The sequence below is a fragment of the Macaca fascicularis genome, chromosome 12, assembly GCF_037993035.2.
Source record: "Macaca fascicularis isolate 582-1 chromosome 12, T2T-MFA8v1.1".
Taxonomy (NCBI): Eukaryota; Metazoa; Chordata; class Mammalia; order Primates; family Cercopithecidae; genus Macaca; species Macaca fascicularis.
This window is the reverse complement of record NC_088386.1, coordinates 103,269,527-103,292,889: the sequence shown is the minus strand read 5'-3', so window position 1 is coordinate 103,292,889 and position 23,363 is coordinate 103,269,527. Positions and strand designations below refer to the sequence as shown.

Sequence of the window (23,363 nt, the reverse complement as noted above, 5' to 3'; positions counted from 1 at the left end):
AGTATTCCATCATGTATATATGCCGTATTTTCTTTATCCAGTCTATCATTGCTGGGCATTTGGTTCCAAGTCTTTGCTATTGTGAATAGTGCTACCTTAAACATACGTGTGCATGTGTCTTTATAGTAGCATGATTTATAATCCTTTGGGTATATACCCAGTAATGGGATTGCTAGGTCAAGTAGTATTTCTAGTTCTAGATCTAGATCCTTGAGGAATCACCACACTGTCTTCCACAATGTTTGAATTAATTTACACTCCCACCAATGGTGTAAAAGCATTCCTATTTCTCCACATCCTCTCCAGCATCTGTTGCTTCCTGACTTTTTAATGATTGCCATTCTAACTGGCATGAGATGGTATCTCATCGTGGTTTTGATTTGCATTTCTGTAATGACTGGTGATGATGAACTTTTCTTCATGTTTGTTGGCCGCATAAATGTCTTCTTTTGGAAAGTGTCTGTTCATATCCTTTGCCTGCTTTTTGATGGAGTTGTTTGGTTTTTTTTCTTGAAATTTGTTTAAGTTCCTTGTAGCCCTTTGTCAGAGGGATGGCTTGCAAAAATTTTCTCCCATTCTGTAGGTTGCCTGTTCCCTCTGATGATCGTTTCTTTTGCTGTGCAGAAGTTCTTTAGTTTGATTAAATCTCATTTGTCAATTTTGGCTTTTGTTGCCATTGCTTTTGGTGTTTTAGTCATAAAGTCCTTGCCCATGCCTATGTCCTGAATGGTATTGCCTAGGTTTTCTTCTAAGATTTTTATGGTTTTAGGTCTTACGTTTAAATCTCTAATTCATCTTGAGTTAATTTTTGTATAAGGTGTAAGGAAGGTGTTTGGTGTTTTAGTCATAAAGTCCTTGCCCATGCCTATGTCCTGAATGGTATTGCCTAGGTTTTCTTCTAAGATTTTTATGGTTTTAGGTCTTATGTTTAAATCTCTAATTCATCTTGAGTTAATTTTTGTATAAGGTGTAAGGAAGGGGTCCAATTTCAGTTTTCTGCGTATGACTAGTCAGTTTTCCCAACACCATTTATTAAATAGGGAATCCTTTCCCCATTGCTTGTTTTTGTCAGGTTTGTCAAAGATCAGATGGTTGTAGATGTGTGGTGTTATTTCTGAGACCTCTGTTCTGTTCCGTTGGTCTATATATTTGTTTTGGTACCAGGACCAAGCCGTTTGGTTACTGTAGCCTTGTGGTATAGTTTGAAGCCAGGTAGTGTGATGCTTCCAGCTTTATTCTTTTTGCTTAGGATTGTCTTGGCTATATGGGCTCTTTTTTGGTTCCACATGAAATTCAAGGTGGTCTTTTCTAATTCTGTGAAGAAATTAGCTTGATGGGACTAGCACTGAATCTATAAATTACTTCGGGCAGTATGGCCATTTTCACGATGTTGATTCTTCCTGTCCATGAGCATGGAATGTTTTTCCATTTGTTTGTGCCCTCTCTTACTTCTTTGAGCAGTGGTTTGTAGTTCTCCTTGAAGACATCCTTCACATCACTTATAAGTCGTATTCCTAGGTATTTTATTCTCTTTGTAGCAATTGTGAATGTGAGTTCACTCATGATTTGGCTCTCTGTCTATTATCAGTGTATAGGAATGCTTGTGATTTCTGCATGTCGATTTTGTATCGTGAGACTTTGCTGAAGTTGCTTATCCGCTTAAGGAGTTTTGGGACTGAGACAATGGGGTTTTCTAAATATAAATCATGTCATTTGCAGAGACAATTTGACTTCCTCTCTTCCTATTTGAATACGCTTTATTTCTTTCTCTTGCCTGATTGCCTGACCAGAACTTCCAATACTATGTTGAATAGGAGTGGTGAGAGAGGACAACCTTGTGCCGCTTTTCAAAAGGAATGGTTACAGCTTTTGCCCATTCAGTATGATATTGGCTGTGGGTTTGTCATAAATAGCTCTTATTATTTTGAGATACATTCCATAAATACCTAGTTTATTGAGTGTTTTTACCATGAAGAGGTGTTGGATTTTATCAAAGGCCTTTTCTGCATCTATTGAGATAATCATGTAGTTCTTGTCATTGGTTCTGTTTATGTGATGGATTACATTTATTGATATGCATATGTTGAACCATCCTTGCATTCCAGGGATGAAGCCGACTTGATTGTTATGGATTAGTGTGCTGCTGGTTTCGGTTTGCCATTATTTCATTGAGGATTTTCACATTGATGTTCATCAGGGATATTGGCCTGAAATTTTCTTTTTTTGTTGTGTCTCTGCCAGGCTTTGGTATCAGGATGATGCTGGCCTCATAAAATGAGTTAGGGAGGATTTCTCCTTTTTCTACTGTTTGGAATAGTTTTAGAAGGAATGGTACCAGCTCCTCTTTGTACCTCTGGTAGAATTTGGCTATGAATCCGTCTGGTCCTGGGCTTTTTTTTGGTTGGTAGGCTATTAATTATTGCCTCAATTTTAGAACTTGTTATTGGTCTATTCAGGGATTCAACTTCTTCTTGGTTTAGTCTTGGGACAGTGTACGTGTCCAGCAATTTATCCATTTCTTCTAAATTGTCTAGTTTATTTGTGTAGAGGAGTTTATAGTATTCTCTGATGGTAGTTTGTGTTTCTGTGGGATCAGTGGTGATATCCCCTTTATCATTTTTTATGGTGCCTGTTTGATTCTTCTCTCTTTTCTTCTTTATTAGTCTGGCTAGTGGTCTATCTATTTTGTTAATCTTTTCCAAAAACCAGCTCCTGGATTAATTGGTTTTTTGAAGGTTTTTTTAATGTCTCTATCTCCTTCAGTTCTGCTCTGATCTTTATTTTTTGTCTTCTGCTAGCTTTTGATTTTATTTGCTCTTGCTTCTCTAGTTCTTTTAATTGTGATATTAGGGTATCAGTTTTAGATCTTTCTTGCTTTCTCCTATGGGCATTTTAGTGCTATAAATTTTCCTCTGAACACTGCTTTAGCTGTGTGCCAGAGATTCTGGTACATTGTGTCTTTGTTCTCTATGGTTTCAAAGAACTTATTATTTCTGCCTTAATTTCATTATTTACCCAGTAGTCATTCAGGAGCAAGTTGTTCAGTCTCCATGTAGTTGTGTGGTTTTTAGTGTGTTTCTTCTTCTTCTTTTTTTTTTTTTTTGGTCACTCTGTCGCCCAGGCTGGAGTGCAATGGCGTGATCTTGGCTCACTGTAAGCTCTGCCTCCCTGGTTCACAACATTCTCCTGCCTCAGCCTCCCGAGTAACTGGGACTACAGGCGCCCACTACCACGCCCGGCTAATTTTTTGTATTTTTAGTAGAGACGGGGTTTCACCATGTTAGCCAGGATGTTCTCGATCTCCTGACCTCCTTGATCCACCTGCCTTGGCCTCCCAAAGTGCTGGGATTATAGGCCTGAGCTACCGCGCCTGGCCTTGAGTGTGTTTCTTAATCCTGAGTTCTAATTTGATTGCCCTGTGGTCTGAGAGACTGTTTGTTATGATTTCCGTTCTTTTGCATTTGCTGAAGAGTGTTTTACTTCCAATTATGTGGTCAATTTTAGAATAAGTGTGATGTGGTATTGAGAAGAATGTATATTTTCTTGATTTGGGGTGCAGAGTTCTGTAGATTTCTATTAGGTCTGCTTGGTCCAGAGCTGAGTTCAAGTCCTGAATATCCTTGTTAATTTTCTGTCTCATTGATCTGTCTAATATTGACAGTGGGGTGTTAAAGTCTCCCACTATTATTGTGTGGGAGTCTAAGTCTCTTCGCTCTAAGAACTTGCTTTATGAATCTGGGTGCTTCTGTATTGGGTGCATACATATTTAGGATAGTTCTTCTTGTTGCATTGATCCCTTTACTGTTATGCAGTGCCCTTCTTTGTCTTTTTTTTTTTTAATCTCTGTTGGTTCAAAGTCTGTTTTATCAGAGTCTAGGATTGCAACCCCTCCTTTTTTTTCTCTTTCCATTTGCTTGGTAAATCTTCCTCCATCCCTTTATTTTGAGCCTATGTGTGTCTATGCATGTGAGATGGGTCTTCTGAATACAGCACATGATGGGTCTTGACTCTTTATCCAATTTGCCAGTCTGTGTCTTTTAATTGGTGCATTTAGCTGATTTACATTTAAGGTTAATATTGTTATGTGTGAATTTGATCCTGTCATTATGATGCTAGCTGGTTATTTTGCCCATTAGCTGATGGAGTTTCTTCATAGTGTCGATGGTCTTTACATTGTGGTATGTTTTTGCAGTGGCTGGTACCGGGTTTTCCTTTGTATATTTAGTGCTTCCTTCAGGAGCTCTTGTAAGGCAGGCCTGGTGGTGACAAAATCCCTCAGCATTTGCTTGTCTGTATAGGATTTTATTTCTCCTTCACTTATGAAACTTAGTTTGGCTGGATATGAAATTGTGGGTTGAAAATTCTTTTCTTTAAGATTGTTGAATGTTACCCCCATTCTCTTCTGGCTTGTAGGGTTTCTGCAGAGAGATCTGCTGTTAGTCTGGTGGGCTTCCCTTTGTGGGTAACCCAACCTTTCTCTCTGGCTGCCCTTAACATTTTTTCCTTCATTTCAACCTTGGAGAATCTGATGATTATGTGTCTTGGGGTTGCTCTTCTCGAGGAGTATCTTTGTGGTATTCTCTGTATTTCCTGAATTTGAATGTTGGCCTGTCTTGCTAGGTTGGGGAAGTTCTCCTGGATAACATCCTGAAGTGTGTTTTCCAACTTGGTTCCATTCTCCCCGTCACTTTCAGGTATACCAATCAAATGTAGGTTTGGTCTCTTCACATAGTCCCATATTTCTTGGAGGCTTTTTTCATTCCTTTTCATTCTTTTTTTCTCTAATCTTGCCTTCATGCTTTATTTCATTAAGTTGATCTTCAATCTCTGATATCCTTTCTTCTGCTTAATTCATTCAGCTATTGATACTTGTGTATGCTGCATGAAGTTCTTGTACCATGTTTTTCAGTTCCATCAGGTCAGTTATGTTCTTCTCTAACCTGGTTTTTCTAGTTAGCAGTTTCTGTAACCTTTTATCAAGGTTCTTAGCTTCCTTGCATTGAGTTAGAAGATGCTCCTTTAGCTCGGAAGAATTCGTTATTACCCTCCTTCTGAAGCCTACTTGAGTCAATTCATCAATCTCATTATCTGTCCAGTTTTGTTCCCTTGCTAGTGAGGAGTTGTGATCCTTTGGAGGAAAAGAAGCATTCTGCTTTTTGGAATTTTCAGACCTTTTGCACTGTTTTTTCCTCATCTTTGGGGATTTGTGTACCTTTGGTCTTTGATGTTGGTGACCTTCGGATGGGGTTTTTGTGTGGTTGTCCTTTTTGTTGATGTTGATGCTATTGCTTTCTGTGTGTTGGTTTTCCTTCTAACAGTCAGGTCACTCTTCTGCAGGTCTGCTGGAGTTTGCTGGAGGTCCACTGCAGACCCTGTTTGCTTTGGTATCCCCAGCGGAGGCTGCAGAATAGCAAAGATTGCTACCTGTTCCTTCCTCTGGAAGCTTTGTCCCAGAGGGGAATGCGCCAGATGCTAGCTGGAGCTCTCCTGTATGTGGTGTCTGTCGACCCCTGCTGGGAGGTGTCTCCCAGTCAGGAGGCATGGGGGTCAGGGACCTACTTGAGGAAGCAGTCTGTCCCTTAGCAGAGCTTGAGTGCTGTGTTGGGAGATCTGCTATTCTCTTCAGAGCCGGCAGGCAGGAACGTTTAAGTCTGTTGAAGCTGCACCCACAGCTGCCCCTTCCCCAACGTGCTCTTTCCCAGGGAGATGGGAGTTTTATCCATAAGCCCCCGACTGGGCCTTTCTTTCACAGATGCCCTGCCCAGAGAGGAGGAAGGTAGAGAGGCAGTCTGGCTACAGGGGCTTTCCCAAGCTGTGGTGGGCTCTGCCCTGTTCGAACTTCATGGTGGCTTTGTTTACACTGTGAGGGGAAAACTGCCTACTTATGCCTCAGTAATGGCAGATGCCCCTCCCCCCACCAAACTCAAGCATCCCAGGTTGACTTCAGACTGCTGTGCTGGCAGTGAGAATTTCGAGCCAGTGGATTTTAGTTTGTTGTGCTCCGTGTGGGTGGGATCTGCTGAGCAAGACCACTCGGCTCCCTGGCTTTAGCCCCTTTACAGGTGAATGAATGGTTCTGTCTCACTGGCCTTCCAGGCACCACTGGGATATGAAAAAAAATCTCCTGCAGCTAGCTCGGTGTCTGCCCAAATGGCCGCCTGGCTTTGTGCTTGAAATCCCGGGTCCTGGTGGTATAGGCACCCAAGGAATTCTCCTGGTCTGCGGGTTGTGAAGACAGTGGGAAAAGTGTAGTATCTGGGCTGGATAGCTCCATCCCTCACAGCACAGTCCCTCACAGCTTCCTTTGGCTAGGGGAGGAAGTTCCCCGACCCCTTGCACCTACTGAGTGACAAAACACCCCACCCTGCTTTGGCTCCCTCTGTGGGATGCACCTACTGTCTAACCAGTCCCAGTGAGATGAGCAGGACACCTCAGGGGGAAACATAAAAATCACCCCCCTTCTGCAGTGGTCTCACTGGGAGCTGCAGACCGGAGCTGTTCCTATTCAGTCATCTTGCCCGGGAAAATCTGAAAACTGTTTTTAATAATCTGTTTCATTTCCTGTGTCAAATATCAGTGTAGAAACATATTTTTTGAGTATCATAGTTAATCCATGGGCCATGAAATGCAATACATCAAGTGCTGAGTCAGCAAGAGGTGCACCTTTGTTTTCTCACTCACTGGCAGATAGTGTTTTTACTTGTTTGAATAAACTTTTGAAAAGTAACAAATAATACAAAAATTTTAAAATTAAACAATTATTTTTGAGATAGAGTCTCACTCTGTTACCCAGGCTGGAGTGCAGTGGCACCATCTCAGCTCACTGCAACCTCTGCCTCTCAGGTTCAAGCAATTCTCCTGTCTCAGCTTCCTGGGTAGCTGGGACCACAGGTATGCACCACCATGCTGGATCAGTTTTTGTATTTGTAGTAGAGACAGGGTTTCACCATGTTGGCTAGGCTGGTCTTGAACTCCCAGCCTCAAATGATCCACCTGCCTCAGCCTCCCAAAGTGTTGGGATTATAGACATGAGCCATCATGCCAGGCCAAAAGTTTGTTAATGACATTCTATATGACCCTGCACGTTACATTACAATCTGGAATTTTTCTTGAGCATGTCTATTATTTTTGTTTAAACCCTCAAACAGACCTCCTTACAGCAATTACAAGCTGGTTAGCATTTTTCTTTGGACACAAAAGTGGAAGCTGTTGTTCTGTGGGCCCAAATGAAGAAAAGGGGCTGAGGCTTGGACAGGAAAGTGCAAGTTGTACCTAGACAATGCCTTATGATGTATCTTGCTTCAAGATGAAACTTAGAAAGCCTTAGAAATGTGAGCTTCTTGGTCCTCATGGCTTCTTATTATTCTAGCAACTTTTTATTTTGAAAAATGTTGAACCTATAAAAAAATGAAATAGTTATAGAATCCTGATATGCTTTACTAGATTCAATGACTGTTTTAGCATTTTGCCACTTTGTGCTCCCCCTACCCCCACCAGGTACACACACACCCCCCCACGTCCCACACTCTGGATTTTTGCGGATTTCCCTGCATGATAAGATTCAGGCTAAACATTTTCGGCAAGACTGCAACACAGCAGAGATTGAAAAGGAATGTGGACAATTGCCCTCTCCTGTGTAAGTGAAGAACTTGGGCAGAGTCCTTCCTCAGATCAGGGGACAGGGTGACAGTTGCACATTTGGGGAGGGACATAGAGTGACTTAAGGAGCTAGTGGGTGTGCAGGGCGATATAGAGAGATGGTGACTTCTGCCGAGTTGCACATTTAAATATTTAAATATTCTCGAGGCTAATACACTTATGTATCATTGGTTTGCAAAACTCTCCCCCACTGTCTACATTTCCACGGCAAAATCTATGATGATGTTCCTTTCATATCTGCTCACAATTCCTTCCAAAAATTTGTGGACCTTCTGAAAGTTTGTTTTTCACTTCAATGATATTTTTGATCATCATTTATATCAGGTTTGACTTAAATAAAAAGGTTTGTGGTTTAGGGTAAGGACAGGGAGGGAATCACTGTATGATTTGCCCCATATCTTGTACTTATTAAAGTCAGCTCCAAACCTGTTTTTATTTTTCATTTGAAAACCATGATTCTCTGTGGTGAAAGGGGCAGAGGAATACTTAGGAGGGAAAATGTTGAGAAGGATTTCCCAAATTGGCATCCGAAGAAACCATGATGGAAATCCTGCAAGAGGAAATGAAGCAACCAGAAGGATGAGGTCAAATGCTCGAAGTCCTGGAGTCTCCAGAAAACGCTGTAAACAATAGATTGTTTGCCTTAAAATATGACTAAAAAAAGTAAGTGACAAAAAAAATGGTAAACTTCAGAACACTTCATAGATTTATCTTATAGTTATTAATTTTTTAAGTAAATATTTTTAAATAAATAAATGTTTATTTATTTATTTCTCTGTGTCCTGGGGCACATTACCTCTGTGGCAAAGATGTCAGAAAACTGATTTTAAAAAATACTGGCCAAGACTTGTAAACAACAAGGGCAAACAGCTATCCAGAAGTCCTGGGAGAATGGGGGTTCTGGGGCCCACCCAGGCTCAAACTGGAGTCCCCAAGCCAGATCATGGGAAACAGTGGTAGCTATCGGACTTTTTCCCTCTAGGTGGTTCTCCAGGCCTTAGAATCTCCTCTCTGACAGGTAGTGGAGGCTGCAGAACAGGACAGCAACACAATAGTGAACTCCAGGCAAAGACTGAGTTTCCTAACTTTCTGCTCTTGTCAGTGGCTTCTTGAAGGTCAGGGCTGAGTTCACAGAAAAAGTGGCACAATGGCTGTAAATTAATTATTGCTATAATTTCCATTCCTATTTTTCTTTACTTTCCATTGGCAGGTGGCTCATGCTTAAGTGCTCAAAAAGTTCAGCCCCAAGATGCCTGGGCAGCGGTTGGCATGTGAAATGAGCTATGCCCCTCGGAATACCGTCCTTATCAGTAGCTGTGCTAAGGAAACATCTGCCCCCACAAAAAGTCAAGGGCAAAGGTCATCTGGCATTCCAAGGGAACTCTCCACAGCAGGGAGCCTTCTAATTGGCTGGTATTGATCGGTAAATTGTGTCCCTGCTGTGATTAATTCCAGCCCCCCCACAAACTCCCACAGCATGAGCGTGATAGGTCAAGGTTTGGGGCCTCTAAGCATCCTTTACAAATGGACCTCAGGTCCTTAAAGGTACCAGTGAAGGATTGCAGCTTGTTAAGTCTTCCTGGCTGCTGGTGCTAACCCAGGAAGCCGGTTTCATTCAGTTTCCTTGCTATCACTAATAGCAGCTTAATGGGATGCTAATGTGAGGAACAGACGTTATCTGATGGCTTGTGCGATTTATGATGGATTTATTGCCACTCTGTGTTCCCTTGGTGTTCAGTGCATCTTTTCCCCATCCATCCCTGTTATTGGCCTTAGCAAATGGTTTCATAATTAATTAATTTTTTTTTCCTGAAGGGGGTTAAATTATTTTTGCCCTGCTGCTTTTCCTCCATATTTAATTCCCAATGGGCAACTCTTCTCTATGTGCCTACCAAAGAGGGAATATACTAACTCACAGCTGTTCTCTCCATGGCCTCCTCTGTGCCCCACCTTTCCTGCCAGCTAATGCCTACTCATCTTTCTAGAATAGTGGTTCTCAGGCTTCACTCTTCACTGGAGTTACCTGGGCGAGCTTTTAAAATACTTAGACCTGGGCCACATTCCCAGAGACTCTGATTTAATTATTCTGGGGTGCTGCCTGAGTATTGGGTGTTAGAAAAGCTAATTCTAATGTGCATAGTTGAGGAGCACTGAAGTAAGATTCTAGACCATGCTGAATGCTACCTAGCCCATGATGCTTGCTTTTCCCATGTCTCCCAGTGGGCACAATCTCCCGTTCCTTGTAATCCAAATAACACTGTATGCATCCTTGGAATCCACATAATACTTCACACATTTCCATTGGCAGCCACCTTACAGTTCACCTATTTGTGAACTTGTCTCATTGCCATTATCAGACTGTGAGCTACTTTGGACAGGGACAGTGCCCGAGCCATCTTGGTGCCATTGCAGTGCCTTGCGCATAACAGGAATTCAGTAAGTATTTATTGACTTGAGTTTTCTACCAGTGACAACACTTCTTGGGAAGTGTGCTACCAGCCCCCAGTCCTGAATCCATATCAGGCAACAGGAATGGATTCTATTTTCGGGCCCCAAAGACAGATTTTTCCTGCCAGTGTGTCCCTGCTACCTTCTACCATCCCCTCTCACCAGGGTGACCACATGTCCTGGTTTGCTGGGGACAGTCACTGCTTATGCCTTTTGTCCACTGTTATTATGAATAGCACCTCCTTTCACTCTCAAAGGTGTCCCAGTTTGGATGACAAATTATAGGGTTCCTCTACTCACCCTCCTCCTCCAGGTCTCTTTCCTCAAGTCAGCCTAAAAAAGGAAGACTGCTTCGGAACCCATATCTTCTTTATGAACTAAGCTTAAATACGCTTAGAAAGTCCTGTACTAATACTACATAATTTTTTAATTCCATGTATAAAAAAATTATGAAAACTAGTAGAACTAATCTATATTGTTAGAAGTCAGGAAAGGAGTTTTCTTTAGATGAAGAATGCCTGGAATGGGGCACATGGGGCTGGTTCTGGGATGCTGTAGGGATTCTGTTTCTTCATCTGAGTATTGGTTTCACAGGTATATTCATTTTATGAAACTTCATCACACATAACATTTATGCACTTTTCTATGTGTATGTTATATTTTTATAGATTTTTTTAAAGAGGGCTAAATTATTATCAGTAGAGAACTGCAAAAGTCAATGTTTATTCTTATTAATGAATGTAACTGTTCTGATTGGCAAATTCTTGTCAGCACCAGCAAAGTTCTACAACACACAAAACACCCAGGAAATCTAGTGTTCGTCTTCTTGGAGACATATATTATTATCGTTTTATTAAGAATGTTATTTTTTATTAGGAAAATATATGTCATCAGTTAAAAATATAGTACAGTCTTGTTTATTATATAATGCTTCCAACAATTCTGTGAACTAGGTGAGTGTTTTCTCATATTACAGATGAGAAAGCTGCCGCAGAGGTGTTGGAAATGGGCTGAGTTTATATGGGCTGAACTTATCCAGAGTAGGTTGTAGAATTGCCAGGGTGTTCAGCTGTCTCAATGACAGAATCAGATTAAATGTATGGCTCACCTTATTGATTGGGCAGAAATCAACTCAGAGAGCTTAAAACAAAACAAAATTAAACTACAACTAGAAAATAAACAGTCAATTTTGTGACTTTAAATAGAAAAGACCAGAATGTCAATAGCTGAATTGAGATTAGGACCAACAGTTTCTGAGTTTCCAGAAAGCATGATCAACGTCTAGGCACCATGAGAGACTCAGTCCCAAACTGATAGAATTTGCCGAGGATTTGACATGAACCCTGCCTTGTTTGAGCCCAGTTCTCCAAGCCCAGAGCAGAGGTTCTCCAGGACGGAATCCTCTTAGAGACTCCTCAGTGACTGTCCCCATCTCCTTTCCATTCTATCCCTCTCTGTATGACTAGAGAGAATTGTTTTCCCTTTTAGGCATAGCTAACATGGGCAAATGAAACAAATTAGTTTTCATTATTACAGATAATAAATAAATCTTGTGGTGAAATAAATAATATAATATATAATAATGGACTGAAAAAACACAGCTCAAAACAGACAAAGCTGGGTAAAAACAGAAACCATCAAAAGTAGAGAAAGTCAGAGAACTATCCAGTCAAGCAATAAAGCAACAACATCTGAGAGGCCTCATGTACTGTCCTGAAGTGACTTTTAGCTACTCACGCTGTGTTAACTGTTGATGAAATGTCATTGAGCTTAAAATAAAATAAGTTTGTAGTCCTAGATAACACTCTGCAAGAGCAAATAATATTAGGCCACTATACACTGATATATGAAGAAATAACTCATAGCAATGTACCAATATGTCAAGATTTTTCACAGGAGGGAGTATGAAAACTAGCTGGATGGTGTCAGGCTCGTTTAAAAGCTCATTTGCTCCCCTTAGTCACTGTCCTTTAACCTTTACATGGCATCTCTCCTGGTCTCTTGTCGATGTGCTTGTCAAAGCACCAGCTTAATAGTGCTGGTCCATCAGCAGAGATGTGTTAAATGTAAAGATGGCAAAGTTCCCCACAGAAAGCTACATGCAGACTCTGGAGCCAGCTGAAGTCATGGGGCATCGGGTGACAATGAGACTATGTCATCAAATGACATGTATCCCTGAGGTGCCCAATGAATTTTATACAGAGTTTTTTTTTCCCCCCTATTGTATTATTCTGACATCTTGCTAAAAACAAAAAAGAGAAAAGAAAGAGGACAGACATTTCTATTCCACAGAAAGGAAAGCTTGGACTCAAAGAAGTTGCCCGAATTGCTCTAGATGACTTTATTTGGGATTTCCTGGTTTCCATAAACAGCCACCCATCTGCCTACCCTCCCTCTCCCACTCACTTCTGACCACAACTGCACCCTGCTCTGTGTTAGGGGGAGTGGATTTGATGTCTCGGAGGCGAGGGGTGTGCCTGAGGTGAGTGGGCATGTCCATACCTCCCTGCTTTGTGAAATGATCGCAGCAGAGATCACCCACATACTCCCAGCCTGGTTCAGTGCAACATATGTCTGGTTCATTAGATGCAGCCTGTTCAGGCCTCTTCTCTTCTACCTGCTGAGACTTCACATCCTCAGAATCCAGTTAACACCTCTGAGTCACAGGAGGCTGCCCTATCAGAAGACTACACACTTCCCACCTTCCCAGCTCAGGAGTCACAAGACCTGAGTTCAGATTTCAGCTCTGCCACTTACTGAGGCGAATACTTGTATCCATCTTAATGTCAGGTGGTCATGTCGAGTAACCTCTGATTTCTTATCTAAAAGTATTTCTTTTGGATAATTGAATGGAAAAACTACCTTAAATTGCTTAGTACAGGAGTCATCAATGTATAGTCTGCCTGCTGCCTGTTTATGGAAATAAAGTTTTATTGGAACACAGCTGTGCCCATTCATCTAAGGCTAGCATGTATGTTTATTGTTTACAGCTGCCTTTTTGCTACAATATCAGAGATGAGTAGTTTTCCCACATAGTGGGTCTGTACCATGTATGAGTTGCTTACTCCTTTTCTTCTTTCTGTTTGTCCTCACTCTTAACTGTATGCTCCTAATCAGTTACTCTCTAATTATCCAACCCCTCCCCAGAAACAGACTGACTACACTTTCTTTTAACAGTAATTTGCTGGAGAGTTTCAATTTCACTTTGGGCACTGCTGCATCTTAGTGACAATAAGGAATTCATCTGGGGTGGATGGGGTTGATAGGGTGGGGGTGGGGCGGGAGGAGGTGAATAGGAAGCATTGTAGCTTCGCACTTCATGAGTGGGCTCAGTGAGGGACAACCACAGACACAGACCCTAGTTCAGTGTCCTATCTCTGTGTTTCATCAAACAACTACAGGATTTTGTTTGTTTATTGTTAGCAGGAGTACATGGTGTAAGAGCAAGCCGAAACATTTTTTCCCCCTAATTTCAGCATCGTTAAAAAAAGTATATTCTCCAATGTATTGTGATATCAATGTAGTGAAAAGAGGCCTGGGAAGAGAAGTCAGAAAATCTAGGTTCAAGTCTGGGTTTATCTTAGTTTTATTATGTTGGTCAAGCCACAACTGAAGAAACCTCAGTTTCTTCAGAACTAAGACTGAGGATAGTAATACGACTTGATTCCTAGCATGATTCTGGAGCACAAAAGATAATGCAGGTGGAAAACTTTGTCAACTATGAGGCCATCTGTAAAATGTGACACATATATATAATAGGGTGTTTCAGGGGATTTCATTATTTTCTTTTTATATTTACATCAAATGCACAGTTTCAGTTTTTACAATAGGTTCTGATATCTTACAAGGCTGATCCCTAAGAATATTTGTATTTGGCTAGTTTTCCTGTTTATAGATTTGAATGTTTTTAATAAGATAAGCACTAAGCTTAGCAATTCGTCAATGTTCATTCTAATGACCTCCAAGAAACGCCCCATTGGATTAGACAGAATTATTTTAGTAAGTTTGAGGAGCCTTGGCATCTTTATGTTGAATTTTTCCATCTAATAGAAATATAACTCTTCCTCTTAATTATTAAAAATATATCCCCCAATCAAGGTTTTAAAACTTTTAATACATTTCTTATTGAGCTTATAAATATTTTATATTTGTTGCTATTTGAATGGCTTTTCTTTCGCTTTATATTATCTATCTGGTTATCGCCACTATATAGAAATACTGTTGCCTTTTAGGTATTTATCTTATTCCAAGTCACTTTATGACTCCTTATTTAAATTAAGAAAGCTTTTAGTTAATTCTTTTGACTTTTTCAGATTGTATTTGTGTGATTTTCTTGTACTTTAGTACCTTAGTTCACAAAATTTATTCATTTTGTTTTTGTAACTTACTGCATTAACCAGAGAATCTAAAGTGATAATGATGCTAGCTGATAGTCCCAGCTACTTGGGAGGCTGAGGCACGAGCATTGCTTGAGCCTGGAAGACAGAGGCTGCAGTGAGCCGAGATCGTGCCACTGCATTCCAGCCTGGGTGACAGAGCAAGACTCTGTCTCAGAAAAACCCCAAAAACCAAACAAACAAAAACCCCAAACAGAGATAATCATACTAAAGGACATTCTTTGTGTTTGTTTCTGATTTTCAATGTTTATCAATTAATTATAAACTTTATTTACTTTAAGCCAAGAGCATCTTTATCACATTGAAGGAGCATCCTTCTATTCCTATTGAAATGTTTACTCTATAATTAGGAAAAGGTGTTGATTTTATCAGATGTGGTATCTATGAAAATATCACATTGACTAATTATTGTTGAATCAGTGAATACTCAGTGGATTATCTTCTCCTTGGAAATCAATCCCTGTGGTCAGCTGACTGGCTCTGCTAACAGTGACAGATGTGTAAACAGTGCCTTCATGAGTTCAAACATTTCAGGACCAAACTTTTTGTACAAGAAAGTGGCCCAATGCAGAAGCAAGGGTTGCAGGAGTAGGAATTCCCCCGAGTTTCTCTCCTTGGACACATCTTCCAAAGTTGGCCGCTTTGAACAATCTTTTAAGGTAAGGACAATAGACATGGCAGTTGTTCACACCAAGAAGACAGTAGAGGAAGGAACATGGAATATGGGAACAAAAATCAGCCGGATGCTCAAGAAATGTGAAATTAGAAAGTAGAGAAAGATGGTGTCTTTGTATGTGCTCCTCCCCTCCCCTCAGCCAGGCCTAACAAACCCTTAGCTGCACCCCTCCACCCCACTGACTACCCCTCGGAGCCTGCGTAGGCCTTTGGGCTTAGGACTGGGAGTGGAATTTCAATGCCATGGAACTCGCATTTTAAAATGCCATGCTCAAAAATATCGCCTGAAATGTAGGCAAATGAACTGCTAACATCAGTGTCTATACTGGGCTCTTGCTGGCACTCTGGCCGCATGTATGACCTTTCAACACGGTATTTTAAAAAATGAGCAGCGCTTTCCTCTTCCCCTGGCAGCTCAGAATAGCCCTGTTTCCTTTCCTATAAACAAGTCATATCTCTGGGAATTTCTAAAGCTGAATATTGTCTGCTAAGAAGACGTGACTCACGCCATTTCCTGGCAGTTCTCATAAATTCAAGAACACCTCTTGAGGAAAGAATCCCAGGCAAGGGTGGCCACAGAGAGCCTCGGATGCCTTCGTTTCAAACACAGGAAGCTGAGAGACAAAGGAAAACACTAGCAATCGTCCCTGGCCTCGGCATTCCCCTCTTCTGGGCTGAGTTCCTATTGTGGCTGTCAGAGCAGCCAGGGGACGCCCACTGGGAAACTTCTGGGCCGGTCTTCAGGCCTTTAGTCACTCACCCACCCCCTCCATTTGGAAACTCACCTAGCTTAGCTTCCTTCTAATTCTCGGGGTAGAGGTTCTCTGAGGCGGGATTCCCCAAGGAAATTACCAGGAGTTCACACACACTGGAGCTGTGGGGCTTCCTAGCTGCTTTTAGCAAAAACTCTGTGGCCCAAAAAAATCTCCTTTCTGCATATTCTCTTCCCAGCACATCCTCTCCTCCTTCACCCACTGGCCCTGTCTCTCTGAGTCCCCTCTTCAGTGCCACATCCTTTTCCTCATATTTGCTAAATAGTCTAGAAACAAAGGAAAAAGTGTTTTACTTGGCTTCTCCCAGCTCAGCCATGTAAAAACTTCTGTGTGTATGTGTGTGCCTCTGTGTGTTTATTTGATGTGTATGTCTCTATGTGTTTGTGTGTCGACCACATGGGAACAATAATGCAAGGGGGTTGGTTGAAGAGATTGGATGAGAAAAGTTGGAAAAGTGGGTAATCAGGATGTTGCTTTGATTTACCTACTTCTTGCCTTCAGTTGCACCTACTTTTTGCCTTCTCATTAATGAAATGTCAAAGGATTGATTTGCATATGGCTCTGCAAATGCACTTCGGTGGGAAGGTTTAATTCCTGTTGGTCTATAGCATGCCCTGATATTGGTCTCAGAACCAGAACCCTGGAAGCTGGAAGTATCCATAAGGGCATGATCCAGAGACAATAGTGACTAACATGTATAAAGCATGATGTATGTATCAGGCATGATGGTATGTACTTCATATGCATTTTCTCATGTGTCACAACCTAATAATTTTCAGCATTTCACTAGTAAGGAAGCAGGACTGGAGAAGTTAAGTCGGTTGTGCAAGATTTTTTAAAAGACATGCCAAAGCTGGAATTTAGACCCATATCTATTTGGAAACCACAATCTGGCTCTTAGTCACTGTGCCATAGAGCTACCCTAAGAGAGTAAGATGGGATAGGAAGGGAGGGAAAGAAAGACAAGGAAGAAGCAGAGGACAAGTATGTGTTTACTACATTGATAGAATTGAATGATGTAATTTCTCCCTTAACTCTCTAGGATGACCAACTTATCCAGGTTTGCCTGAGATCTTCTTGATTTTAGTACTGAAACTCTCACATCGAAGGAACTCCCTCAGTCTTGGGAAAACCTGGACAGTTAGTCATTCCATTGCTTACCATCTGGAAAATCTGCTATAGATGATGTGGATTGTTAGAAGATAAAGCCCATCCATTTATGACCTAAAGAACCTGGGTTATTGGGGGATACAGTTGAAATCCATGTCATGGATAACTGCACATTATGTATATGTTGTTTGTATGCCTCTCACAGAGTTCTTGAAATTTTGAGTCCATAAAAGACATGTAATAGTTGTTGACTCGATTTATAAAGAGCAAGATAGATTATGAGTAAACATCTGTAGGATGAGCACCATTGCAGGTAATAGGACTTTAGGTAAAACTTAATCCATGAACAGTAAAGATTTTTTTTTCAATGTAAAGTTGTTTGCTACATGTATGTGCAATTTCTTTCGACACACTGAAAACAATACATTTTGACTAGATTTTTTTTTTTATGTTAGAGTCTAGGAATATTCACTTTGTATCACTGCTGTGCTCCTGAATGGTTCTACGAAAAAATAGTGGATTTTTATAAATCATATTTTCTGTGTATTAGGGATGTGAATTCTTTTGCAGAATGTGAATTCTGCAAAAGAGTCAATATGGCCCCTCACCTGTTTGGTTTTGCAAATGTCTGTTTGAGATATACCGTTAAGACGCTAGCTGCAAGTGGAAAATACCTATGCCAAACACTTGAGGAGTAATAAAGAGTACTACTTTATTGGTGGATCTGGTTCGGCCCTGATATAGGTTTAATTTTCAATAAAACAACTTCTCATTTTCTTTGGAAATAGAACTGACTTTCTCTCCTCCTATGTCTGTCTCTTTCACCCTAATCTAAAAACTCCCCTACACAAGCATCTACTTCCTCTTAAGCTTTTTAAGCTTCTTAATGCCTCATCTTTCTGATGTGATGTGTTTGGGTTTTGTTTTCTTTTAGAGTTTTCGAAGAACTCCAGGAAGTGGCTACAGAGTAAAGCAGGATCCTGATACTGGTAGGGAGGCTTCTGCAATAACGATCTAGGGGTGACCAAAGTAGTATTGATTACAAGCAAACCTTGAAATGTGATCAACCTACAGCTCAGTTCAGCTCAGCTCTCTCCAGTTCCTCCATGGGAGCTTTGTTCTTCCATTTGAAGGGAGTAACTAAGACTGCAGACATCCTCCACAGTAGAAAAAATTTGGTTTCCAGTCACATCAATTAAAAAGAAAAATTTGGGACAATCTGTTCCCTCCTCCCACTTTTTCAAAGGCAAACAGGAAACCTTGGGATATTTGTGTGTAATAGACACTGCTTGAGGCTGAGCAGTCACTCATCTCTCTCAAGGGTCCTTCCTTGCCTCCCTTTCCCCAAACGTTCATATATTTGCTCTAAAGACCCCTTCAATTTAGGTCCAGCTGACCCAAGCTGGGGAAGGTTATCTTTCTTTTTTACCTCTCCTTCAGGTGAGAAACAAGGCTGACAAATTTATGGATTTCAGTTATTTCTTTAATAAATTACTCCCTGGGATGTGATTCCAGGAAAAAGATGCTTTAGGGGATAAAGGTTTTAGAGAAAGTGGTGACTAGGCAGAATTATGCATTGTGGTGAAAGATACTCCACACTCCACGTTAGGCACTTCTAGGAGACTAGACATTGTCAGAGAAATACCCACAGAAGTGGACAGGGTTTGGTAAAATGTCTTCCGTGGACATTATAGTGATACAGCACCTAATGATGAGAATGCGTTCTGAGAAATGCATCATTAGGCGATTTCATCGTTGTGCAAACATTAGAATGCATTTACACAAACCTACACGATACAGCCTACAACACACCTAGGCTGTGTCATCTAGCCAGTTGCTCCTAGGCTGGTTACAAATCTGTGCAGCATGTTACTATACTGAACATTGTAGGCAATTGTAACACAATGGTAAGTATTTGTGTATCTAAACACAGAGAAGGTACAGTAAAACATGGTGTTATAATCATATGCGGTCTATCATTGACCTAAACAGCATTATGCAGCGCATGACTATACTTTAGGATAAAGAGAGAAACACTTTTTTTCCTCCACTATTCCTGCTTGTTTAGTGTTTTAAACAGAACAAGTAGTGCTGAAACAACCTGGAGAACTTGTCAGTCGTTTTTGAGAATCTAAAATATTTTTTTAGGAGAACAATTCCCACCACTTCTTTTTATGACATTCTTTATGTCTCTTGAGGGAACAGGAAAAAATGACTGAGTATTTCATAGGGTGTGGAGGAGAAAGGAGTCTTTCTGATGTGGTTATACAATTTCTTCCTTTTTTGACATGAGAAAACTGAGGCCCAGAGAAGTAAAGGAAGTCACCGTAGATCCTACAGTGAGTTTGCACGCATGACCCAGGCCAAAGCTCAGTTTCCCTTTTTGGCACTCTATAATTACATGGGAATTACCTTCGGAGGATGTGTTCCAGGCCCTGGAACCACACGCATCAGCCCCTCCCACTCCCTGTGCTATAGCTCATTGCTCACCTGCACTTTGTTCTGTGCTGGCCCGGATATAGTTGGTTCGCCGAGCTGCCCCTGGGCTCCTCAGAGAGCATTAGTCATGAGCTCCTGTCTCAAGGGCCCTGATTCATTTCTAGCCATGATTGCATCAGTGTGCATGCGTATCTCTTTGTGAGAGATGTGAGTCCATGTTGCATGTGTGGGAGTTTGCCAGAATTACAACCTTCTGCCCCTTCCTAGCCATGGCTAAAGAATAAAGCAAAGAAGAAAGAGACATCCACTTGGGGCTTTTTACAGACTAGAGGTCCTGTTTACTTAAAGGTTATAAATGCTGCTGTAGGAAATGTTAAGAATTAAAATCATGATTACATTAGGCATCTGCTTTGCTTTCCGGTGAGCCTAACTAGCATTTGGAGTCAGTGAATAAAGTGAAGGCAGCATTTTAACTGTCTCCTTGCAAAAGTGGCTGGGCAAGGATACTCAGGCTTGTAGGAAAGTGCATTGAGATCTCAAGATAAAAGGTTTTACTTGAGGGAAAGGTTATTGTTATTATTTTGAACTTTCAGAGTGGTTTCCTTATTGCATATTTATGATATTAATATAATCTTAATAGAAGGTTTAATGTGGGCCGGGCGCGGTGGCTCAAGCCTGTAATCCCAGCACTTTGGGAGGCCGAGACGGGCGGATCACGAGGTCAGGAGATCGAGACCATCCTGGCTAACACGGTGAAACCCCGTCTCTACTAAAAAATACAAAAAACTAGCCGGGCGAGGTGGCGGGCGCCTGTAGTCCCAGCTACTCGGGAGGCTGAGACAGGAGAATGGCGTAAACCCGGGAGGCGGAGCTTGCAGTGAGCCGAGATCGCAGCCACTGCACTCCAGCCTGGGTGACAGAGCCAGACTCCGTCTCAAAAAAAAAAAGAAGGTTTAATGTGCAAGTTGCTAAGCACATTGTCCAATGGAAAAAAATAAATTATACAACTATCGCAATGATAAGGCAGTTTTCTACTACATTTAGTTCTCTCTTTCTTAAACGGAGAGACTTGCAGAAATCTTAAAAGCATACTGGAAAAGTTTCAATAATAAAATAGTTTAATTTTAAGATTTGTGTTTCAGGTAAATACCAAATGATACGGGCCTTTACAAAATATAAAATAAAATATAAAATAAAGTGAGCTTAAAATTTTTCATGATTATTTGATATCTATTACTGCCGGAGAAACTGGATGTTGAAATGGACGAGACTGAAAACTGAAATAGATATATTCTTCAAAACAGTGTGTGAAAGAAGCAAAGGATATGGAGCTCTTTAGTGAAATAAATCTGAATTTGGCCTAAACCTATTTTAGCACTAGGCTTTGATGTAGTTTTGCACTATACGTAACTTAAATGGAAAAGTGTGGGCACCATTCTTCTTAAATAGTTGGAACTGTGGCTTTGGCCCTGTAGATCATGTTTTATCAATTCATACGAAACAGAGATGAGACCCACTGTGTTATTGGATTGAAGTATATTGTATAAGCAGTTTCCTGCTATGTAAGTCAGTTTCTTAACCATGTGAATTGATTCAGCTACATATTTACAATCTCCAGCTTTTGCAAGGTCCTCATGGCAGCCCATATCCTATGCTTCTTTATTCCAAGAGAATGTTAAAAATTTTCACTGTTCTCACTCTGAACAACCTTACGCTTGGCTCATGATATTACTTTCTAATTCACAGAAAAAAGTATAGCCTGTCAGGGAGGAACTCCCTCAATTTCTCCCTTCCCACCCCAGAAACAGTGACAGCCATACCCCTCCTTTCTTCCTTCTTTCCCTTCAAAATCCTCCTGTGTCCAGACCTGGCCCCTCCACCTGTGCTTTGGGCTACATCACTCCTACTCCCATCTCTTCAGGAGGTTTGCTCTTTGTATTCAGTGTTCTCAATCACTCTTTTTCTATTGCTTTCTTGTTCTCAGCACAGAAACATACTTAATTCTTTCCCATCTTAAGAATATTTTTATGCATTTTCCTTAACCTAGGGTATCCTAGCTACTATCAAGTCTTCTGTCCACATACACACAGCATAGTTTATACTTAGTACTTCTACTCCCTTATCTTTCATTTATTACTCAATTTAGTCCCATCTTACTTCTACCCTTACCACTCCCTAGGAAATGCTCTCACCAAGGCCATCCAGCATCTTGTAAATTCTAAGTTCAACAGCCTTTTGTTAGGCTTCAGATGGCTTGACTTTAAGGTAAATGCTTCAATCATCTTTGACTCCTCCCTTTCTCTCACTTCCCACATCTGGTCCCACAGCAAATTGTGTCAGCTTTACTTTGAAAATCTGTCTGGAGTTTAACTACTTCTCACCATCCCACTGCCACCTGGTCCAAGTTACTATCATTCTTGCCTGAATTACTGCAATGGTTTCTTAACTTGTCTCACTGCTTCTGCCCTCACCCTCCTCCACCCTGTTATCAACCCACAACCAAAGTTGAGGGCTTAAATTAGATAATGCTATTTCCTCTCCTAACACCCTCCAATAACTTCCCATCTCAGAGTAAAAGCTATAGTTCTGAGTATAACGCACAGGGTTCTACATGATCCTCCCCTTCTGCCTGTTTTCATCTTCTATTAGTCCTCTACTTCCCCAGAGCCAGGACTAGCTCAAGGCCAGAGAGATGCCTAGGGTGCGAGATGAAAGAATTAAGAAGGTGCTCACTCTCAGGGGTCAGCTGCACTATCAACACCTTCTAAAAATCGCTCTTCTTGACATTCTCCTTTCTTTGCTTCTGTTGCCTGGTTTTCCTTCAGCAACTTTGACTTTCTCCTTAATTCTACACCTCCCACCCTCATCTAAGAGCATGATATAGTCATGGTTTTGTTAGATTTTTGCAGTGCAGATACAGAGTTAGATTGCTTGGGTTCACCTTTTGTTTCTGGAACCATGTGGCCACAGATAAATTATTTAAACTTTCTAAGCCTCAATTTCCCCATTCGCAAAATTTTAATCATACTGCCTACCCCATAGTATTGTTATGAAATTTAAATAAGTTTAAATTAAATCATGTAAGCATTTAGTGCAATACTAAGCACATAGTAAATGTATAATAAATATTGTAATTAGTAATTATTTTTAGTAGTATTAATATTACTCTTGTACCTGTCCCCTTAAAGCCCAACATCCTCTCTGTTAAGCCATTTGAGTTTTTCCAGAACAACTGCAAAATATGAATTCCTGGTACATAAGTGAGTAATTTTGTCTCTAAAAGGTAGAGAAGAGAATAGCATATTTTACATTTCCTTTTTTTTGTAGGAAAAATGTTACAGATCACACTTTTGTCAAGAAGCCAAAGAACAAAGTTGATTAAAACATTATGCCTGGAAATAAAGGGGAACAGGACATCAGCAAAATTCTTTTTATCAATTCACATGTTGAAGACATGTAAGATCAATGGAACACAAAATGGAAGAGAAATCATAATCATATGTGTGAAGACTAGCAGGTATTTTTGCCTGTGCACATCAACGGGCTGTATTGTGGCATATACATGAAAGGGTGAAGTGCTTGATGTCTTTAGGTTATATTTTCCTAAAACTCCATGCTACTAGGAGAGAGGATTTTGTTTAATTAACAATTATTTCAGGAGTCATACTGTGAGATGCAGTGTTAGGATGCATACTGGGGGGGCACTAGCTGTGGGTTCAGCAAGGAACTAGAAGATCCTTCTGCCTGGAATACTCTCTCCCCAGATTTTATCATGACCATCTCCTTCTTGCCACTAGGGTGCCCGTTTCCTAATCAGAGTCAGAACTCTCCATCTCATTTCTCTGTTTTTTTCTTTCTCAGA

At 40.8% G+C, this 23,363-nt stretch overlaps 1 long non-coding RNA gene across 1 annotated transcript in view; it reads left to right on the top strand.

The window, feature by feature from the left end:
* LOC123567941 (uncharacterized) overlaps window positions 1-23,363 on the top strand; it is a 181,654-nt gene that overhangs the window by 156,592 nt on the left and 1,699 nt on the right. Inside the window, exons 3-4 of the long non-coding RNA XR_010580061.1 lie at window positions 17,997-18,051; window positions 22,829-23,018. This is a non-coding gene — a long non-coding RNA (uncharacterized lncRNA). The remainder of the gene's footprint in view (window positions 1-17,996; window positions 18,052-22,828; window positions 23,019-23,363) is intronic.